The sequence below is a fragment of the Colobus angolensis genome, unplaced genomic scaffold (genome assembly GCF_000951035.1).
Source record: "Colobus angolensis palliatus isolate OR3802 unplaced genomic scaffold, Cang.pa_1.0 Scaffold145, whole genome shotgun sequence".
NCBI classification, from domain to species: domain Eukaryota; kingdom Metazoa; phylum Chordata; class Mammalia; order Primates; family Cercopithecidae; genus Colobus; species Colobus angolensis.
Genome location: NW_012114544.1, coordinates 4,164,007 through 4,185,921, shown reverse-complemented (window position 1 = coordinate 4,185,921; position 21,915 = coordinate 4,164,007).

Here is a 21,915-nt window from a genome sequence, read left to right as displayed (position 1 = left end):
GGGAGCAGGGGCTCATATCTGTAATCCTAGCACTTTGAGAGGCTGAGGTGGGCAGATCATGAGGTCAGGAGATCGAAACCATCCTGGTTAACGCAATGAAACCCCATCTCTTCTAAAAACACAAAGAATTAGCCGGACGTGGTGGCGGGCGCCTGTAGTCCCAGATACTTGGGAGGCTGAGGCAGGAAAATGGCATGAACCCGGGAGGCAGAGCTTGCAGTGAGCCTAGATTGTGCCACTGCACTCCAGCTTGGGCGACAGAGTGAGACTCCATCTCAAAAAGACAAACAAACAAACAAACAAAATTAGCCTTCTTCACAAGGTGGAAGGAGAGAGAAAGAACAAGGGGTAAGTACCACACTTTAAAACCATCAGATCTCATGAGAACTCATTCACTATCACAGGGCAGCATGGGAGAAACTGTCCACCTGATCCAAACACCTCCCACCACATCCCTCTCTCAGATTACAATTTGAGATGAGATCTGAGTGGAGACACAGAGTCAAGCTATATAACCTACAATATTACATGACCAATAAAGTGGATTCCCCAGTTACTATAAAGAAAAGGGGAGTCCCCTGCATGGGAATAATTTTCTCTAGAAGAATTTTGGCCATAGCTGAAGCAATGGCTGGTCTACAAGAAAAGGTTTCCACTCAATTGAAAAACAGAGAGATTACACAAATATGTATGTATCCAAAAGAGAGAGGTAGCTGGAAAAAATCCATTTGCCAAATCTCAAATGACCCATTAGGTAAATTAAAATGTCCAGAAATGGTGTGTATAGATTTCTTGGACTAAACTTAGGACCAGTAGTAGAAGCCAAATAAGCACTTCTGGCAGACTTCTTAATGTCACCCCACCAATATCATTTCATAAAAGAAATAAATGTGTTAGTTGTCTATGAGTCAAATTATGAACTATAGTTAACAGTAGATAGCTCAATGAATTTGGGAAAATTGGTTTATTTTCATGTCCAAAACATAATTCTTTTTTTTAATCACAAAACTAGCTATCATGATTTTTCCAATTATTTTCCAGTTTCTGGTACTCAATTTTGTGCATCTTTGAACCATCTTAATGTTCTTTTTGTGAGGTCATGACAAAGAGTTGATCAATTGAACCTTTAAGAGTAGCATTACTAGCAGCATTATAAGCAAAGTAGTTTCCTGTAGCCTCCATAGAATCCTCTAACCCCCACTGAGTCCAATCTTAAATGTCCAAGAATTTTGACAATAGCCAAAACAGTTGGTACCCATATGGCATCCAGTAAGTCTTGTACATAGGATCTGTTTTTTTATTTGACCTCCTGTGAAAGTGAGGAAGCACCTTTGCTTCCATAAAATCCTGAAATCATGAGCAACCCAGAAGGCATAACTACTGTCTGTGAATTTATATTAGCAGATTTCCCTTTAGTAAGGAGGCAAGTCTGATTAAGGGCATAAAGTTCAGCCTTGTGGGTAGAAGTAACTATAGTTAAGGGTGCAACCTAAATATCTTTAAACTAAGTAGTAATTGTATATTCTTCACAGTATTTACCAATGTCATCCTTTAAATATGCTCCATCTGTAAGTCATGATAGTTCAGCATTGTCTAACAAAGCCTCTTACAAATCTTTTTGTTGAGTTGAAAGATAGAGGCAAAAAGTAATAGGGATGGGTCCACATCAGAAGGAAGGGGTAAAAAAAGTAGAAGAATTAACTTTGTTCTATTCAAAATGAGTTACGTAAGGAGCAGCTAGCCAAGAAAAAAGTTTATAAGAGGTAAAATTACTAGAAAATAGGTGTTAAGTATCATGTGAATTTAGAAGAATTTAACAGCAAGGAAAATGAAAAATGGTTGAAGGATATTCCATGACCATTTCTTCAGTGAAGTGACTAGTAGAGCAGTAGTTACAATAGTTCTCAAATGAGGAGGTAATTCTTGAGCTACTGAGTCTACTTGTTGGCTGTAATATCCAGTGGGGCAGCGTTGATCTCCATGTTTTTGAGTTAGGACACTCAAGGCATTTTCTTTCTTTTCATAAACAAAAAGAAAAAAAAAGGGGGGGAGTTGATAATTAGAGAGGGCAGAGAGATTTCAAAGTTCCTCTTTAATGTAATAAATGCAATATCTTTACATTATTTCCCTACAATGGAATCATGCTTAGAAGGCTTGAGTAGGACATGCAGGGTTTTAGCAATCAAAAAAATTTGATATTCAGTTACGGTAGGGATCAGCAAGTCCAAGAAAGCCTCAAAGTTGCCATTTAGTTTTGGGTTTATGGAACTAGAGGACACCTTGCATCTGTTCAGGGTTTAAATGTAGCCCTGTCTGAAAAATCAGATAACCCAGATGTTTAACTTGAGTTTTAACTAATAGTAACTTTTCTTTAGAAAATTATAATCTTTTATGGCTAGAAGTTTTCATAAATGCACATTGTCTTCCTCACAGGATACCTGTATGGGAGAGCAAAGAAGTCATCTGCATACTGTAGTAAGGATGAGCCTTAGGGGAAAGTTACATATTCTAAATTAACTTTCAGAATTTGAACAAGATTGGAAAGACTTTCAGTTTAGTATTGAGGCATAACAGTCCAAGTATATTGTTGTCCTTCCCAAATGAAGGCAAATAGATATTGACAGGTTTAATCAAAAGGGATACTAAGGAAAGCACCACAGAAGTAAATTTCAGTGGACAATTTACTATAAGTTGGCACTGAGGTCAACAAATTATGTGGACTTGGGACTATGGTGTAGCATAATATAACAATATTATTTATCATTTATAAATAATATTATAAATTACAAATAAACAAATAAATTGTAAATAACAGAAACCCTGAACAAATCTATACCTGTAAACATTAGATTTTCTCACAGGAAGAATGGAAGTGTTACAGAGACTGGTGGAAGGAATTTTTAAGCCTTGCGTTTTGTATTCTTCAATGATGAGTCCTACCCCTTGTAAGGTAGATTGATTCAAAGGATTTTGTTTAATATTAAGGGCTTTGTTCAATCAATTTGGATTTTGATCGGGGTGCACTATGGTTCTGTGTTGATGATGTGGCCCATACAAAGACAGGTACTTGTTTCAATAAAAAATTCTGGGAGCCAGCAGGAATATCTTTGTTTTTGGGACCATGTAACATATAAGCAGGGCATCAAAAATAGAGTACAGTGGATTGTTCTTATCAATTATTTTTCTTTTTGGTAGAAAGAGATGCCAGCATGATATTTTTTCTGAAAGTCTTGTCCCAATAAATGAGCTGCAGTAGATTCCACCAGTAAGAAGAGATAGGTATCCTGTAATGGCTTAAGGTGAAAAGTAATAGGCTGGGAAAGAAAAGCCATCAATGGTTCATTTAAAACTCCCCCATTTAAATATCTTTATTACTCCAAGGCAGGAGCTGGTTGAGGAGAGTTGAACACCAATAGGGTTGGTTCAGGAGCAGAGGTGAACACCAGTAGGGTTGCTCCTGTATCTATATAAACAGTTAGGACCTCATTGCCAATCCCCAAGGTGATTAAGTGGAAGTATTGGAGAAAGCTCCTGTATGGTCTCAAAGCCCCTCCATAGGGAAGGAGAAGCAGAAGGTTTAAGTGAAGAAGACTGTTTATAAAATTAAAACTTTATAAACTTAAAACTGATTGCTTATGTTAATAACAGTTCTTCTTCCAGTGGCCTTGGCTATTTACAATAATGACAGATGCCAAGAGGTGGCTTATGTGGATTAAAGTTGTGTCATTTAGAGACCAAATGGTTTTCTCTGGGAGCATTCATGTTGCAGTTGGAGGTTTAGGATTTTAGTAGTCTTCTTTTTATTGGCTTTCTTTATGGTGCAAGCCAATTGATTTGCCAAATCAACAAATGCAGCAGGTGGTATGGTCTCCCCCTCCATGTGAGTTTTTTTTTTTTTTTACTCACAGAGAAAGTTCTTGTCTGAGATCCTTGGCAAATGTAGAGTTAAAGGTAAGTCTAGTATAGTCAACATCCATAGGTAGGCCAAAGTTTTCTCTGAATATAACCAACAGTCTCTTATAATAGCTATGAACTGGTTGATTTAGCTCTTGAGTATAAGCTTAAATTTTATTCCAATCTATGACTTTATAAAATGGATTGAGGATGGCCCTCTATAAATTGAGAGTTGTTGAGCCAGTTTCTAACATTGTAGGTCTGATTCCGGGAAATGGACACAGATATTGCTAAATCCAGTTGAGGATGGGTCCAGCTGGCTTTTGCTATTCAGTGTTGGGCCTGGCCTTCTCCCACAGCATGCAAATAAGTTGATAAAGACAAGAGAATTTGGGCTGGTAAGCCTGAACTGTAACGTTAAAGTTATCGATAACACAACGAGAGTCTTCCATAACCTTGGAAAATTCTTTGGCTATAGCACAGAGTTCTGTTTTACTCCAAAAGACATAGGACATCTGGGGGATCTCAGAATCAGTAGAGGTCAGTCCTTATGGGGACAGGGTTTATAGGCTGAGGTTGGGAAGCAGAAAGGGGAGAAGTAGTAGGGGAAGAACTATCAGGGAACAAGGGAAGTTCAGATGGTGAAGAGAGGAGAGACAGTAGGTGGTACCTAAGAAACAAAGAATTTGAGTTCCTAAAGCCTTTCTTTCTCCATTCTTCATGTATTCCAGTTAACTTAGAGACAGTATTTGGGGGCAAGGCAAATTTTGATTTTTGAATATATTATATAGACACCTCTAGATACTAATTAAGGTAGATATTTCATTCAGATTGTTTGGTTTTAGAGCCTAATCTTCTCATGTATTTCTGAGAAAAACAAGTTTAGGGAGATCAAAAAAAAAATCGGGAACGTCATTGTAATTCCAAGTCGTCTTTAGTGTAATCAGCCCACTGAGATAAAAAAGCACGTGCTGATGTGCCACAATGCTTAAGCGTAAAACTAGCTGGAGTCCCTGATGGGGGGTACAGGTGTGTATCTTGGCTTGCCTTTGAACCTCAAAGGCCCATTTTGTGAATAAATTTATCTAGGCAATTTGATTTAACACAAAATACACAGAAACCAAAATAAAAACCAAGAACACAAAATGAATAAAATAATAAAGTATGTATTCACCAGGAAGGGGGACAAAGACTTCTTTAAAAGAAGGGAAGGCCTTCATAAACAGGAGTGGCAAAAACCCTCAGAAAATCTCATCTCAAATAAAACTGAACAACTCAGACAGCAGGACATGGGGTTTGGATCTAAGGTAGAGACTCATCAGGCAAAAAGGGCACACACAGAAGTGGAGCGCAAGGGGTCCATGTATTGGTACCTCACGCCATAGTTCTGGGGGGGGCCATAGAATCTCTCCAGGTGAGTTCAATTCAGACTCCACTTATGACAGGTGAGTTCAATTCAGACTCCAGTTATGACACTGAATATGTCAAAATCAAATAAACTATTGAGACAAAACTCTAAGCAAATGAATTCATTTGAAAATATATACAAAAACAAAATTGCAATTTGAGGGATAGGCACAAACTGGGATGCCCAAAGAATAAAGAATTTGGTTGTTGGGGTTTTACTGGGAAAAACATGTTGCAAAGAGTCATTTTGAAAGAAAGTTCATTGGCTTCAGTAAAGGTTTTCAGGAACTGGTAACATCTGATTGGTGGGTGACGGTGGTAGGTAAAACTTGTCTCAGGGTCAGAACATGTCATTTTGGCAGCTACTAGGTAAAACCGGACTTACTGTTATAGCAGGTGGTTTCAGCAGCTGGATTTATGAAACAGTTCCTGGAGCAGGTGCTTTGTACCTGAGTGATTTTTTCCCTGGTCCCTCAACTCAAATCTAATTGCATTTGACAATAATAACTCCAATTCCTATAATCTATTTTCACAACACATAATGAATTTAAATTCTTATGATAATTCTACCTGATCAAATGTGTGTGTTGTTTTGTTTCATTTCTAAGTACACCTTACCTATCCGTTAATGTATTCTGGGAGAGTGCTTCAGGAATTTTCTTGGGAAACATATATGTCAGCTGACTTAGTGCCTTATAGAGCTGTTTTCTTTTCTTTTTTTTTAAATCAAGATTCTTGACCTTATGTCTTATTTTATTGTCACCACACCTCTTTAATTCATAGTTTTGCATATGGAATCAAAATTTGTCTTCATATTGCACAATCACTGATTCTAGTTCACTTTCCAGACCAAATCAAAATAGCTAGGATCCTCTTTTATGGAATTACAATGGAATCCTGAAAATGGAAAGGACTGTTAGCCCAACAGCTCTGGTATTAAAATCTAGATCTGCCATTTATTAATATGTGTAATGTCATCTGCGTAACATTTTTCTCAAATTTTTCTTTCTCATTCAGAGGGTCATTCTGAGCATTATGAGAGGTAAAGTAGGTAAAAATACTAAGCATTTTTATCTCAGAGAAAAACAGATCTATAAAACTCCGTGATTTATATAATTTAGGTTTAGATCCTCACTTATTTAGTCACCCCACTTTCAAACACTTATCAATGACCCCTAAAACGTTGAACCCCGATTTGGGAAGCCGAGGTGGGTGGATCACTTGAGTTCAGGAGCTCAAGATCAGCGTGGGCAACATGGTGAAACACCATTTCTACTAAGAAATAAAAATAAAAATGCAAAATACAAAAAATAGCCAGGCACGGCAGTGTACATCTGTGGTCCCAGCTACTCGGAGGCTAAGGTGGGAGGACCACTTGAGCCCGGGAGGTGGAGGTTGCAGTGAGCAGAGATCAGGCCACTGAATTCTAGCCTAGGCAACAGAGCAAGACCCTATCTTAAAAAACAAAAAATGTTGAACCCAAAAATGCAGAGCATATTTCAATTATTTTCTGTAATCCGTATAGATATTTATAAGTTATATCATATTTAAAGTCAATTAAGAGAAAATATGTATGAAGTAGATATTTTAACCCTGAAAAGAAACCTCTTATAATTGAATTAACTTATAATTGAATTAAATAACTAAGCCCACAATAGAGCAACCTGTAGTACTATCAGATTTTAGCTTTCCTACTTGTGTTAGCAGTAAGATTTCTAATTACAGTTATAGAACTTAGTATTTATGTTTTAGGAACGGCAAACGTGTTTTAATAAATGTGGAAATATTGTCCTGAGTGTATAGTGAAAGTTAGAGACAGATTGTGGGAAAGAGAGGAGGCAATGCTAAAGGGAAGGAGAAATGCAAGTGAAGAATTGAACACTCGTCTGCATCAGTCACATCAGTGCCAGGGCAATAATAAGGAGAAATTGAAACAAACTACCTTATACTTCCCGTAGCTCCCTGAAGGAGTCTGTACTCGGCACACATTTGTTTGTACTGCAGGGCTTGAGTAAAATTTATATGAGTCTGTTTAATGTTTTGGGGCGTTAGTGACTTATAGGAAAGTGAAAGTATTTCATTATTCATGTAAGTCTATTTTACAAGAGGAAATACCTAAGTGGAATAATTTGTTAGTTCAAGGATATCAAGGCATAAAAATAAAATGTGAAGAATTCAGAAAATAGACTAGAAATTAGATGTAAACATATCTGGAAACATCTGGGTGACTGACTCATAAACTGACCTAAATCACTTTCTGAGGTAGAAAATTTATGACGAGTTAACATTATCATGACATGTCAGTGGATGGATTAGTAAATAATAATGATGATAACATGCATCATTTGTTCAGGACTTCTTTAGGTAAGATGGAGTTATTATTTAAATTTTAAAGCCAGACATGACTTTAAAATGGAAGAATCCATGTCCCAGGATCGGTATGAACAAGCCATTTCAATGAAACAAAACTGGTTGATCTATGGTTAAACGAATTCCTCAAATCCCAAAAATAACCTACACGTGGACCTAACTTCATAAGTGAAACTGGCACAAAAATGGAAGCAGATAAGCAATTAACTTCTTGTGGTTTTAGTGTGCATCAATGCGGGCATACTTCTGAAAAACAGGCTGCCAGCCTCAGTGTAGGGTGGCTATTTTGGCATGGACAGACCCATTAACTAAATAATTAAAAGAGCACTTGGCCCTGATATCCTGAACAGATTCCAGCTGGGTTATTATATACACTTATTGCCATTTTAATCTGCCCTGAAATTTCAACTGGGCTCAAAGTTTTCCTTAATCCTCTATCCTAAAATAGTATTTGTTGAATATAAGGTGTTTTTCTTCTACTACTGTTTGTGTCCAATTGTTTGGCATTATTCCCACAAACTACAAGTGAAGTTCAGTTTGTAGTTTTCAATGAGAACATTAAAACAGAACCTAATCTCAGGAAAAATATAGTGACAAAATGTGTTCAATTTCAATTAGTCCCAATGGGATTGTAGGAAACTAAAAAAATTAATAGTATAAAGTAGAGTTGACAAGCTAGGTTAACATGGAAATGGATTCCCACATGAGGACTTGAACATATACTAGATGTCTGTATTACATAATCTATATATAGCTGGACAGAAGAGGCACTAATGCAGAGTTACTGTCACAGGCTATTTCACAACATTTGATATTTTTTTAAACAATTTTTATTATGGGATGGCCTGTACTCTACAATTTTAGATTTTCTTTTACAGTTACCAGAGTAAAATCATAAAATAATATGGATAGATACATACATATATATTGCAATATATATGTGGTATTGATTTCTCAGTTCTCCTTTATAAAGTGGGAACCTAGAAATTAGGCTTTCACTTTACAATGAAAATATCCAAAGTTGTTACATTTGTCCTTTCACCTGTATGAACATATCCCACCTTCTCAATAACCCCTCAACAAATAATGTACTTTAAAATAAGAATCCATTGTAAATAGACATTTTGATTTTTCAATGTTGATACTTAATCTTGGAGAAAATTTAGATAATTTTCAGAAATATTGCTTAAGATGGCCATGTCTATAGATATAGATATACACACACATATATATTAAATGCACTTAAAAATAATTAAATTTTAATTTTAATATTGATTATATTCTATAACATCATATAGTGCCAGATTAGGAAGTAATGCATCAAATTTGCATAGATGATATGCTTTCAAAATTTGATATAAAGTTAGAAGAAGTATTAGAGTAAACACATTGGTTCATGACAATAATGTACATTTACAATAACGTTTCAGAATGTTTGCCACTAGTTTTACTATATCATATGAAAACTACATTAAGTGTAAAAAACATGTTTGAAATAACTTGTTTAAAATATAAGCTAACTAAAATATATTAAATTAACTTGTAGGATGGGGATATGGGAATGAGGAAAGGCTCAAAGAGCATATAAAGTATACCTTGACTAAATACCACACACATGCGCGACTTTATGATGAATGCTAAGGGTGAATGCAAAAGGAAGTTGTATATTTAATCATGGCTACTTACTGTCTCAAGAATACATAGGAGTCTGGCTAGCCATTGTTAATTTTATCTGAAATATGAACTTTTGATTTCAGCAAGATCCTAGAAAGTTTTGATTACCCTTGACATTTGTCCAGTGACTATATTGTGGGTTGGGTTGACATGGAAACGCAGTGTGCATTGTAGGTACCCAATATACATGGGATAATTTAGCATAACTATTAAATCATTTCCAAGTATGCATTACTGAAATGACCTGGGAATTAATGTTGCAGGGGACTCAAATGGAAATTTTAAAATACTCTTCTTTTAGGTCCTAGTGATCTGATGACACTGTCTGAAAGACACAAGGGATTAGAAATCTGAATTGGGAATTGGGAACCTGATCCATTTTCTTTAAATGACCTATGGATATAAAGCTAGGGCAGAAATCAGCCTGCAGGATATATTTGGGGGCATGAAATATCCCTCAAACATTCCAGAAGTAGCAAACTTCTGATAAATTTAATTCTCAAATTTTCATAATGCCTAATTCATGTTATGGTTATGATTAAGGTAACTTTGATTTTTTAACATAATAATAAGCTTTATTTTCCCATGGCTAAACATATAAGATAGATATTTCCCACTATCAATAAATATAACATACTTCTGGTTATCAATTACTGACCAGAGCATTTCATATTTATTTGATATAATTAAAGAAAATTATTTCATAGCAAAGATTTGGTGATCTTTAAAATCACCTTTCATTGGCTTCATCTGGCAAGAACTACGAGTATGTGGTCACAAAGGAAAGTTTATTTACAGAAAGCTTGCCTCTGGAGTTACCTGCACATATATAGCCTTGAAAAAACATTTGTGAAAGGCAGGACTCATTTGGTTCCTAATAAAAGTTACCCTTGGGAAGGTCACTCAGTCTACATGATCTTTCACTGCCACTGTCGACTTCAAAGGGAAGAAAACAAGAACATCAAAGTCTTACTATTTTATATATAACTTCGTCAGTTACCAATTTAAGACCTTTTTAAAAATGCAGAGTCAGCAATATAGTTGCAAAAGGTAAAAGGAACTTAAAGTCATCCCCCACTGTGCATGCGACCTCTGTGCTGACTGTGGACTGTGAGCTGTTCGAAGAGAAACACTGGAAACAAAGAGCAGAGAAAAGACAGAAAGGCATACACACCTCATAGATAGCTTTCATCTGCTCTTCTCAATTGTAGTCATTGAAGCAAGTGGGAGGTGCAATGTGTCCTGAATAGTCTGGTTTGTATTTGACAACATGGGGAGAAATATACAAAGCTCATACATGTCCACTAACCGTCAAACAGAGCACTTAATGAAACCTGGTTCAAATTTGATTTCATACGTGGTCAAAATTTGAGTAACTATTTTTGTATTTTATTTTTTGTATAAAGAAAAGAATGTAGGTAGGACCATCTTTACAAAGATAATAAATGGACTGCTGTGAAAAAAAACCCAGTGTCATAATTTCATCTCTCATTCATAGAAAAATCTTTTTCATTAATATAGCTTCTTTTGGCGGGGGGCGGTGGTTCTCGCCTGTAATCCTAGCACTTTGGGAGGCCAAAGCAGGTGGATCACCTGAGGTTGGGAGTTAGAGACCAGCCTGACCAACACGGAGAAACCCTGTCTCTACTGAAAATACAAAATTAGCCTGGCATAGTAGCACATGCCTGTAATCCCAGCTACTCAGGAGGCTGAGGCAGGAGAATCACTTGAACCCGGGAGACAGAAGTTCTAGTGAGCCAAGATCATGGCATTGTAATCCAGCCTGGGCAACAAGAGCGAAACTCTGTCTCAAAAAAAGCTTCTTTTCAGGTAATTCAGCTTCAGGGAAAGATGCAAGAATTAGTGAAGAAGAAAATAAATACCTCTCTAGTCACTCAAAGGCACTAAGTCCAACCAGGTAATCAGTGTAGTGACAGATGTCACCCAGAGCGGGTGCAAGCCCAGAACCCACATTTGCTAGTTTACACTTGAAGATGATTTCTCTAAACACAGGATATGTTTTGTTAATTGATAATCTGATTTTTTTGCATTGCCAACTGACGAAGAAATAACTTAAAATTAACAGGAAAAAGGCACTGAAAAAACTAAGTTTAGGTAAATAATATAGCCTATTTAATCTTAATAGAAGAAAAATCCATTTACATTTTCATGGCAAATTATGAACCAATTGCAGCATCTCCTGTTAAGGAATTCTATTAAAATAATTAGTAATGTTGAAGAAAACTAGTTACTCTACTTTCAAATTTGTTTTTCCTACTTTCCAATAACTGACATTCTGTCAACCCATCACGTTTCAGTCTCCAGCAGCTTTGAATGAAAAAGTCCAGACAGAGTTAGTCATTTTTAGTTTCTCAATTCAGTTCAATAAAAATGTATTAAATATCTGCTGTGTCACAGATACCGTGTCAGAAAATATTGTAACATAATGAAAAACAAATGATTCTAGCTCCCAACGATACTAGCTAATCCTAGGGAAAGGCAAGGATAGAGAAAAAGACTCAAAAAACATGAATTTAATACAAAACTTGGGTTCCCTAGGAACTGGGCCATGCCTACTTCCTTATAGTGAATCCACAGAGCCAGACTTAGCTTCTGGCACACAATAAATGTTCAACAAGCATTTATAGGATGAATGCAAAAAAAATTGTGGTTATTAGAGACTGAGAAAGGTGGGAGAGAAGGGAGGATAAGGAGAGGTTAGTTAATAGATAGAAAATTATATAGAAGAAATAGAAGTTCTAGTGATCTATAGCATTGTAGGGTGACCATAGTTAATAATTTATTATGTATCTTTAAATAGTTAAAAGAGAGAATTTTGAATGTTGCAAAACAAAGATATAAAGCCTTGAGGTGATGCATGTGCTAATTACTCTGATTTGATCATTACGCATAATATACATTTATCTAAATATCATTCTGTACCTCATAAATATGTACAAGTATTACAAGTGTGAAAAAGCAGTGCGATGTTTTGGCCATAGTAATGAGTATGATGTGCTATAGCCGAATAGAAAAGAGACACTCAGTGTGGCCTGAGGAGACCCTGGGAGGTACTCACTTGTTCTTCTCTCTTCACACACACACACACACACACACACACACACACACCCTCACCTCTCACAAACTTTACAGTGGCTTTAATGGAGTGTCTAACTTCACTTTGCAAAAATTCCTGCATAACTGTTAAATTTGTTGTTTTAAGTGCTGATTTTTTTCGGTACGTCTTGAGTCTGAATATTTAGCAGTTTCAGTAGTCCACTATTTAGAGTGAGTAACATGGCTGTGTTGTGAGTGCCTGTGCTGGTCCTGGGTGGTTTTGCCCACAAATCAATCCTCACGGGCTCCTAGTCTGCTCTGCTCTGTAGCATGGAGTGGATGATGTTGAGTCTTAATGTCCCACGTTCTGCGATCAGTGGGCTTCAGCGGGATTCAATCTATGAGAGGCACTGGTGAGAGACTACTGGGTGGTGGAAGAAGGGAGAAATTAGGGCATATCTCTTTCTCCCACAGTGCCTGTGTTCTTCTATCCTGCCTCTCTCTGGGCAACTAGGGCTCCTGAGTTACAGTCGCTTTGCATCTCTAATAGGCTGATTCCTGGGTTACTTCAATGTCTCTTTTTCTGTTTGGTTTCTCAACTATTCTATCACCATGTAAACAATCTCTTGCGTAAAATTCATTGAGTTTTAAATACCCAGGGTAGTTTCTTTTTCTGGGTTAGATGCTGACTGACATGCTTCCCAGATACTGTATCATGCTAATGAGTTGAACTGAAGGGAGTTGTGTAAAGCTATCTTCAACTACAATAAATCATCCCAAACAGTTGTACTCTCAGGATAATAATAATAATACAAATTGTGCTCATTGTTTAACATGTATTATTTTAGTCAATTCTTACAAGAACTCTAGACTGTCAGTGGGACTATTTTCCTAGTTTCACAGACAAAGCAACTGAAGCTTAAGAGTTAATGTGACTCATTCAAGGCTACTTTATTAATAGCTAGCAGAACTAGGACTTATACACAGACTTTTAACTACACTAACACTGCTTGTCCTAGGTACTATTTGTACATTGCCTCATAGCCAGACATCATTTCATACTAGTGCCAGCTTCCTTCCCTTTTAGCTACAGTCTACATTTGTCACTTGCTACTTTAAATATTATGCATTCTGGGAAATCGTACAATTAAACTTGATAGAACTGAATCTACAATGTGGGGCTATGCAATCCATCTGAGGGCATAGAATGCCTATGAACACACTATTAAGGCTTTGATGTATGAACAACATGGGAACTGTTTTAGTTTATAAAAGCTTTTCATTGCTGTCTGATTCTCTGCAGTGTTCTAAAGTGTAAAGTTTGTTTGATACCTGAGTTATTTGTGTCCAAATTATTTCTATACATGTAGGAACCCTGCTAAATTGTGATATCCTTGAAGACAAAAATTGTACCTTATCAATCTCTGCATTCACAGTGCATAGTTCAAGATCCAGGTAATCAGAGGCACTCAATAAATGTGATTTATAACGGTAATCGAATGAGTATATGTGTAAGTAGATGTGTGTAAAGTGATATATGTATGAAACATTCTAAAATAGGAAGTGTTTAAGTGCCTCTAAAATACACACCCTCAGATTATCCAGAATAAACCAGCAGTAGCTGCACAAATTATTTCATATTGACGTTTGCAGGGAGAAAGTGATTTATTAATCCATTCCTTGAATAGAATAAATAAACTCAGAGGTGGTAATATAATGATCATATTTTAATTGAGGCTTACTATTCCATTGGTTAATAGTCAATTTCGATTTCTGGTCTTGCATGGGATGCTAAATACACAGGTTCCTCTAGAATCTGCTAAAAGCTCCCCGAAAATGGCAGTGAAGAGGTTAAAAAAACTAGTACAAATCCACAAGGGAAAAAACAATAAGACATAACAAACAAGAACTGTTAACTACATTTTGTAAGTTAAAAAGTTAATAGACAACTAGACTAGTTACGTGAGCAAAATTGAAAGCCACGAAGAGACACAATCAAAGTAGGCTGATTCACTGTGCAGAATAGAAGGAAGTTTCAGGGTTTGGAAAAGTGAGATACCTCACAAGGCAGGAAGTGTGTCTGGAACTGATGATAGGAAAGATTGTTGGAAAGTCTGTATGGCAAGCAGTTACATCCTCACATGTCTCCCCTCGAGACAGACAAATAAGCAGTTACTCACTTTCTACTTTGGTAAAAGACTGGAGTTTACTCCCTGGAAATAGTGAATCACACAATTTCTGATCTTAAAGATGCTCATTATTACTATTATTATTTTTGAGACAGAGTCTCTCTCTGTCAATCAGGCTGGAGTGCAGTGGTGCGATCTCGGCTCACTGCAACCTCCGCCACCCTGTTCAAGCTATTCTCCTGCCTCAGCCTCCTGAGTAGCTGGGACTACAGTCACTTGCCACCACGCCTGGCTAATTTTTGTATTTTTAGTAGAAACAGAGTTTTGCCATGTTGTCCACGCTGGTCTCGAACTCCTGATCTCAGGCAATCCACCTGCCTCGGCCTCCCAAAATGTTGGGATTACAGACTTGAGCCACCGCGCCTGGCCGATGCTCAGTACTATTGAAGGTAGTGGTAAATGTTTTCATACAGAAAATATTAAAAAGTAGTGCTAAATTGTGATCCTTCACACCATATGGCCCTCCTCAGAACCTCTCCCAAGCTAACAGACAAGCCCACACAGATAGTAGGAGTTTGGATTCATTCCCTCTTACAACTTGATCTGCCCAAGAGAAAACCCCATGAGAAACTGACAGGTAACGTTTTCCTAATAAAAAAGCCAGATTCCTCTCTGCTTACCTTTTCAGGGAAACCAATCAGTCAACAAACACTACCTATTGACATAGATCTTTCAAAAATCAATTTGTTTTTTTTTTTTTTTTTTTTTTTGAGACGAAGTCTTGCTCTGTTGCCCGGGCTGGAGTGCAGTGGCCTGATCTCAGCTCACTGCAAGCTCCGCCTCCCGGGTTTACGCCATTCTCCTGCCTCAGCCTCCCAAGTAGTTGGGACTACAGGCGCCCGCCACCTCGCCCGGCTAGTTTTTTTTTGTATTTTTTAGTAGAGACGGGGTTTCACCGTGTTAGCCAGGATGGTCTCGATCTCCTGACCTCGTGATCCGCCCGTCTCGGCCTCCCAAAGTGCTGGGATTACAGGCTTGAGTCACCGCGCCCGGCCAATTTAGTGTTTTAATAGTAAATATAAATAAACTGTAAAAAATGCCCTGAGGAAAGCCACTTACATAAATCATTAAGACCAACACACACACACACACACAATCCAAACTTAAAAGTTATGCAAAGAACAAAATAAAAAAAAAAAACTTTAAGAGTTCTAGATTTAACAACTTAGATGTTGAGACACTAAAACAAAATCAGGATGCTATAAAAGGAACATTCAGAAAGCAAATAAAATACTCTTGAAATAAAACTATGATAGTAGAAATTTATTTTAGAAGGCTCTCTATGGAGGAATTGAATAAAAAGTCTTCTCCAAAAGCCCCTCAAAAAATGACATTTTTTTGATTTATTAAATGACAAGTGTAATACAAAGCTTGGGTTCCCTAGGAACTGGGCCATGCCTAACTTGTAGTGAATCCACAGGGCCAGACTTAGCTTCTAGCACACAATAAATGCTCAAAAAGCATTTACAAATACAAAAAAAAATGTGGTTATTAGAGACTGATAAGTGTAGGAGAGAGAGGAGGACAGGGAGAGGTTAGTTAATAGATAGAGAATTATATAAAAGAAATAGAAGTGCTGGTGATCTATAGCACTGTAGGGTGACCATAGTTAATAATTTATTATATATCTTTAAATAGTTAAAAGAGAGAATTTTGAATGTTGCAAAACAAAGATACAAAGCCTTGAGGTGATGCATGTGCTAATTACTCTGATTTGATCATTATGCATGATATACATTTATCTAAATATCATTCTGTACCTCATAAATATGTACAAGTATTACAAGTGTGAAAAAACAGTGCGATGTTTTGGCCATAGTAATGAGTATGATGTTCTATAGCCAAATAGAAAAGAGACTCTTATGTGGCCTGAGGAGACTCTGGGAGGTACTCACTTGTTCTTCTCTCTGTCTCTCCAAACACACACATACACACACACACACACACACACACACACCCCCTCACCTCTCACCAACTTTACAGTGACTTTAATGGAGTGTTTAACTTTACTTTGCAAAAATTCCTACATAACTGTTAAAGTTGTTGTTTTAAGCGCTGATTTTTTTAAAATTATATATTTTTATATATAAGGAAAAACACCTAACATTAGATGATCAATTCCAGAAATTAATATCCTGAATAGGAATTCCAAAAAAAGAAAATAAAGAATCTGAAAAAGCCCAGGCACAGTGGCTCACACCTGTAATCCCAGCACTTTGGGAGGTCGAAGCTGGCAAATCACTTGAAGCCAGGAGTTTGAGACCAGGCTTGCCAACATGATGAAACTCTGTCTCTACTAAAAATAGAAAAATTAGTTGGATGTGGTGGCATGCGTCTGTAATACCAATTACTCAGGAGGCTGAGGCAGGAGAATTGCTTGAATCCGGGAGGTGGAGGTTTCAGTGAGCTGAGATCATGCTACCACATTCCAGCTTGGACAACAGAGTGAGACTCCCTCTCAAAAACAAAACAAAACAAAACAAGAATATGAAAAAGACACAGTAATAAAGGAAGTAATACAAGTAAGTATTTCAGAACTTAAGAACACAAGACTCTAAGTTTTTTTATTCCAATTAAATCCTAATAAAATGAATTAATAAAAAAGACCTGAAGGCTCATAATCGTTAAATTTCAAAATACTGGGATGTAGAGAAAATTTTAAAAGCAAGTCATTTATAATTGATCAAGACTCAGAACATTATCAAAATTCTTAAAACATCATTAAAATCTAAAGCAGTATCTTCTGAGTGAAAAATGTATGTTTGTTTGGGTAGAGGGAGAGAATAGAATTCTTTATCATGCCAAATTAGCAATCATTATACATTTTAATGATTTTCTATATATTTTTTTACTCCCAAGTACCACTCTTAAGCAGTTACTGTAGAATAGTATGTAGTAAAGAATTAAGCCTTTCCCCAAGAGATTTTCTGGTTTTTGCCCTAAGCTTTTGGAAAGTAATGTCTGAAATCTTGGGATTTTATGCCTGATAGAAATGTCTCTGTCTGTCTATGGGCCTTGGAACATGCAGCACAGTCTAACAGTGGGATTTAGTGTGGCTAGCCATCCAGTGAAAACAAGATAATTTATGTTGAGGGTTTTGGGCTGTAAGATAGATAGCAATCAATCTAGAGACTGAAATTAACTACATGTACAATTAATTCATCAATCATACCTATGTAATGAAACCAAAAAAGAAGCTCAACAACAAGGCTCAGGTGAGCGTCTCTTGTTGGCAATCCTCCGCACATGTTGTCATACATCAGTGCATGGAAAGTAATGCATCCTGACTCCACAAGGATTAGACAAGAAAGTTCTGCACTTGGTATGTCCCCAAACTCTGCCCTATGTGCTTTTTGCTTTGGCTGATATTGATTCGTATTCCTTCCCTGTACTAAACCATAGTCATGAGTAAAATGGCTTTCAATAAGTTTTGCAAGTCCTTCTAGCAAATTGTTTTTTTTTTTTTTTTTTTTTGAGGCGGAGTCTTGCTCTGTCACCCGGGCTGGAGTGCGGTGGCCGGATCTCAGCTCACTGCAAGCTCCGCCTCCCGGGGTTACGCCATTCTCCTGCCTCAGCCTCCCGAGTAGCTGGGACTACAGGCGCCCGCCACCTCGCCCGGCTAGTTTTTTGTATTTTTAGTAGAGACAGGGTTTCACCGTGTTAGCCAGGATGGTCTCGATCTCCTGACCTCGTGATCCGCCCGTCTCGGCCTCCCAAAGTGCTGGGATTACAGGCTTGAGCCACCGCGCCCGGCCTAGCAAATTGTTAAAACTGCTTTGGAAACTTTCCAAACTTATAATTGATGTTAAAAGTGAGAGTGGTCTTGTGTGGACTGTACTGTCTCCAAACTTTGTAGTTGGTTCTCCAAATACTGCAAATGTGCTCCACCAAATGAGAAAATAAGCTGGGAAATATGTTTTGGAATCCTCGAAATGAGGCACATAATAAGGGTGAGAGGTGAGTAGAATTCTCAAGATGAAGAAGGAGCATCCAAAGATGCCAACTGTGCAGTGGGTCTTAGTAAGCAGTCAGATTGGAACTGGAGGGCAGAGCTTTCAAGATAAATTTATTAAGGAAAATAAGGAGGAAAGAAAGAGAACTTGGAGGTTTCTACATGGGGGGCACTTTTACAAGGCCCCAATATATTAGGGTTATATCAGAGGGTGGGCAACTATTACTCGATATTTTCATTTCTCAAGCTGGAAATACAGATTTTTACATGAGAACTTTGATTTTTATATGAAAATGCCCAATTTCTAAATGTTGACAACAAATTCAAATTCAAACATTTTGCTGTATAAACATAACAAATCTGTGGGAACAAATTCATTCCACTAGCACACCACCAGTTTGCAGTTTGCAGTTTTGCTCTGCAGCATTTATTTTCTTTGCTCTGACAGTGTTCTAAGCGAAAGCAAGACTCTTATGATGCTCTGTTCTTACTGGTAACATCCTATCCAGCCCTATTCCTTAAAATCATTGGATTTTTAGTTTAGTTTTGTTTTTTTTTTTTTCCCCACAAATGGTTTGGAATTCTGAATTTGTTTGGTTCACTCAGTGCTGAATGCCCATTTACTAGCTTAATCTACAGACATGGGAGATTTGGTACTTCCTAGTGGATTTTCCAAGGGGAAGTCAGCTACAATGTTTGAATTAAGAGTCTTAATATATATTGGTAAATATGAGCTTGGGTTACTGTCACCACCGGGAAAAGACCACAGTCTCCCTAATATTGCTACTCTCCAATGTTGAGGATATTTTCCCAGGAAGCAACACTCTTAAAGATCTCCAGCAAAATGGTTCCCCAGCTTAAAAGTACAGCCAGAGTCCTTGATAAATCAGCACTTCCTTTAAATAATATCTGGAATGCAACTATTCTCACTATTTCTACCACTTCCCAGCCACATAGAATGCAGCACAGATTAATGCAATAGAACTCCAAACTGGTAACTGGCTTCTACTCTCATTCTTGACCTTTTCTCTCCATAGCCCAAAGTGTGTTCCTTTAAAAGGTCAAATGATATCAGGCATCTTCCCAAAGTCATCCAGTGGCTCTATCTCACCCAGAGCAGAAGCCCATGTAATCTTGTCTATAACCCCGGCCCCTCTTCCCAACCTTCCCTGATCTTTCCTCATTCACTTTGCCTTTAGTCAAATTGGCCTCTGTGGTAAACTGGAAAATGGCTACCCAAAATATATCCACCTCCAATCTCTGGAACGCATGAGTTTTAAAGGTCATAAGAGGATCTGCTTATCCTGGATTATCTGAGTAAAAACTGCAATCCTGTGTATCCTCATAAAAGAAAGGCAGAGGGAGTTTTGAGAGAGACACACAGAGAAAAAGGTGATGTGAAGACAGGCAGAGATCAGAGTGATGTAGCTCCTAACCAAGGAACACCTACAGACAACATAATCTAGAAGAGGCAAGGAATGGAATCTTTCCTGTGGCCTACAGAGCAGCAGTCCCCAACATTGTTGCCACCAGGTTTTGTAGAAGACAGTTTTTCCCTGGGGTTGGGGGAGATGGTTTCAGGATGAAATTATTCCACCTCAGAACCTCAGATCAGCAGCTATTAGTTACATACTCATAAGGAGCGCACAACCTAGATCCCTCGTATGTGGAGTTCACAATACGGTCTGCGCTTCCATGGGAATCTGCTGCTGCCACTGATCCCACAGGTGAGCTCAGGCGATAATGCTGGTCTGCCCACCACTCACCTCCTGCTGTGAAGCTGAGTTTCTCACAGGCCAGGGACTGGTACTAGTCGTGGTGTGGGGGAAGGGGAACCCCTTGCTCTAGAGGGAGTTTGACCTAACACCTTGATTTCAGAATTGGAGCCTCCAGAAATGTAAGGAATGCATTTATGTTGTTTTAAGTCACCCCATTTGTGGCCATCTGTAACAGCAGTCACACAGCCTCTACTGCTTTAGACGTATTGGCCTTTGAGCTTTTTTTTTCAAGTAATTGTAAATTATTTATATATTTAATATATTTGTTGTTTTAAATTGACAAATGATAATTGTATGTGTTTATGGTGTGCCATGTGATGTTTTGATGCATGTATACATTGTGAATGATCAAATTAGGCTAATTTGCATATCCATCACCTCAAATACATACCATTTCTTTGTGGTGAGAACATTGAAAATTCTTTCTTTTATCTATCTTAAAATATGTAATACATTATTATTAACTACGTCACTTTGCTGTGCAATAGAACACCAGATTTATTCCACCTCTGTAATTGTAACTTTGTACCCATTGACCCAAGTCTCCCTCTTTCCCCATTCAACTGCCCTCACAGCCTCTGGTAACCACCATTCTACTCAGCTTCAATGTGTTGGACTTTTAGGTTCCACGTTGTTTCTTTGTGCCTAACTTACTTCACTTTGCATATTGTCCTCTAGGTTCATCCACTTTCTTTGAAGAACTTTAGGCACACTCCAGGCTCAGGAAAACTGCATCTCCAGTTCTTTCTTACTGAAATAGCCTTCTCCCTGATAATCAAATGGCTTCTCTAGACCTTTCCTCAAGTACCAGCTACTTGGGGAGATCTACCCTAATCACCTCACTTAAATCTTTAGTGTCCCAGCTCTCTCCTCCTCTGCTGCTTTATTTCTCCCCGCAGCATGCATCTAATACACTTTGTTTTTCTTATGAATGTGTTTATTATCTGCCTCTTTCAAAGATAATGTAAGCTCAGTGAGGGTAAGAACTGTGGTCTGTTTTGTTTATCCCTGGATCCCCAATGACTATGGCGTGAAAAACATCATTGGAAATATAATTAAGGAATTCATGCATGCAGAGTGAATGAAAGAACCAGGCAGACAGTTGAAATCCTGACTAATAAGGTAATTTTTTGTTGCTGTTTCTGAATTGGATCAGTGTGTTAAGACTTACATTTCATGTTGCTCCCTCACTAAGCTTTCTTTCTTTTAACAAGTTTTATTCCTTAATAGAGTCTATTTCCTGTTAGTGATCTTATTCAAATAAAATTTTAATGCTTATGAGCTGTCACTTTTTATTATTCCAAAGCTTGTTTTGCAATTTCTACAATACTTTATACATTTTATTTTTAATCTAGTTTCTAATGATCAGTGCATCTTTTTACTTTAAGACTTTTACCTCCAACTTTCTGCCATTGATTATTAATTTTATTTTATCTCTTTATTTACATTTTATCCACATTAATAGTGATACAGTGGTTAAAGGTATAGACTCCAGAACCATTGTATCTATGTTTAAATCCCACTTTCTATATTCACTAGAGTTGAAACTCTGAAGAAGTTATCTAATTTTCCTGGTTTGTAAAATGGTAACAGT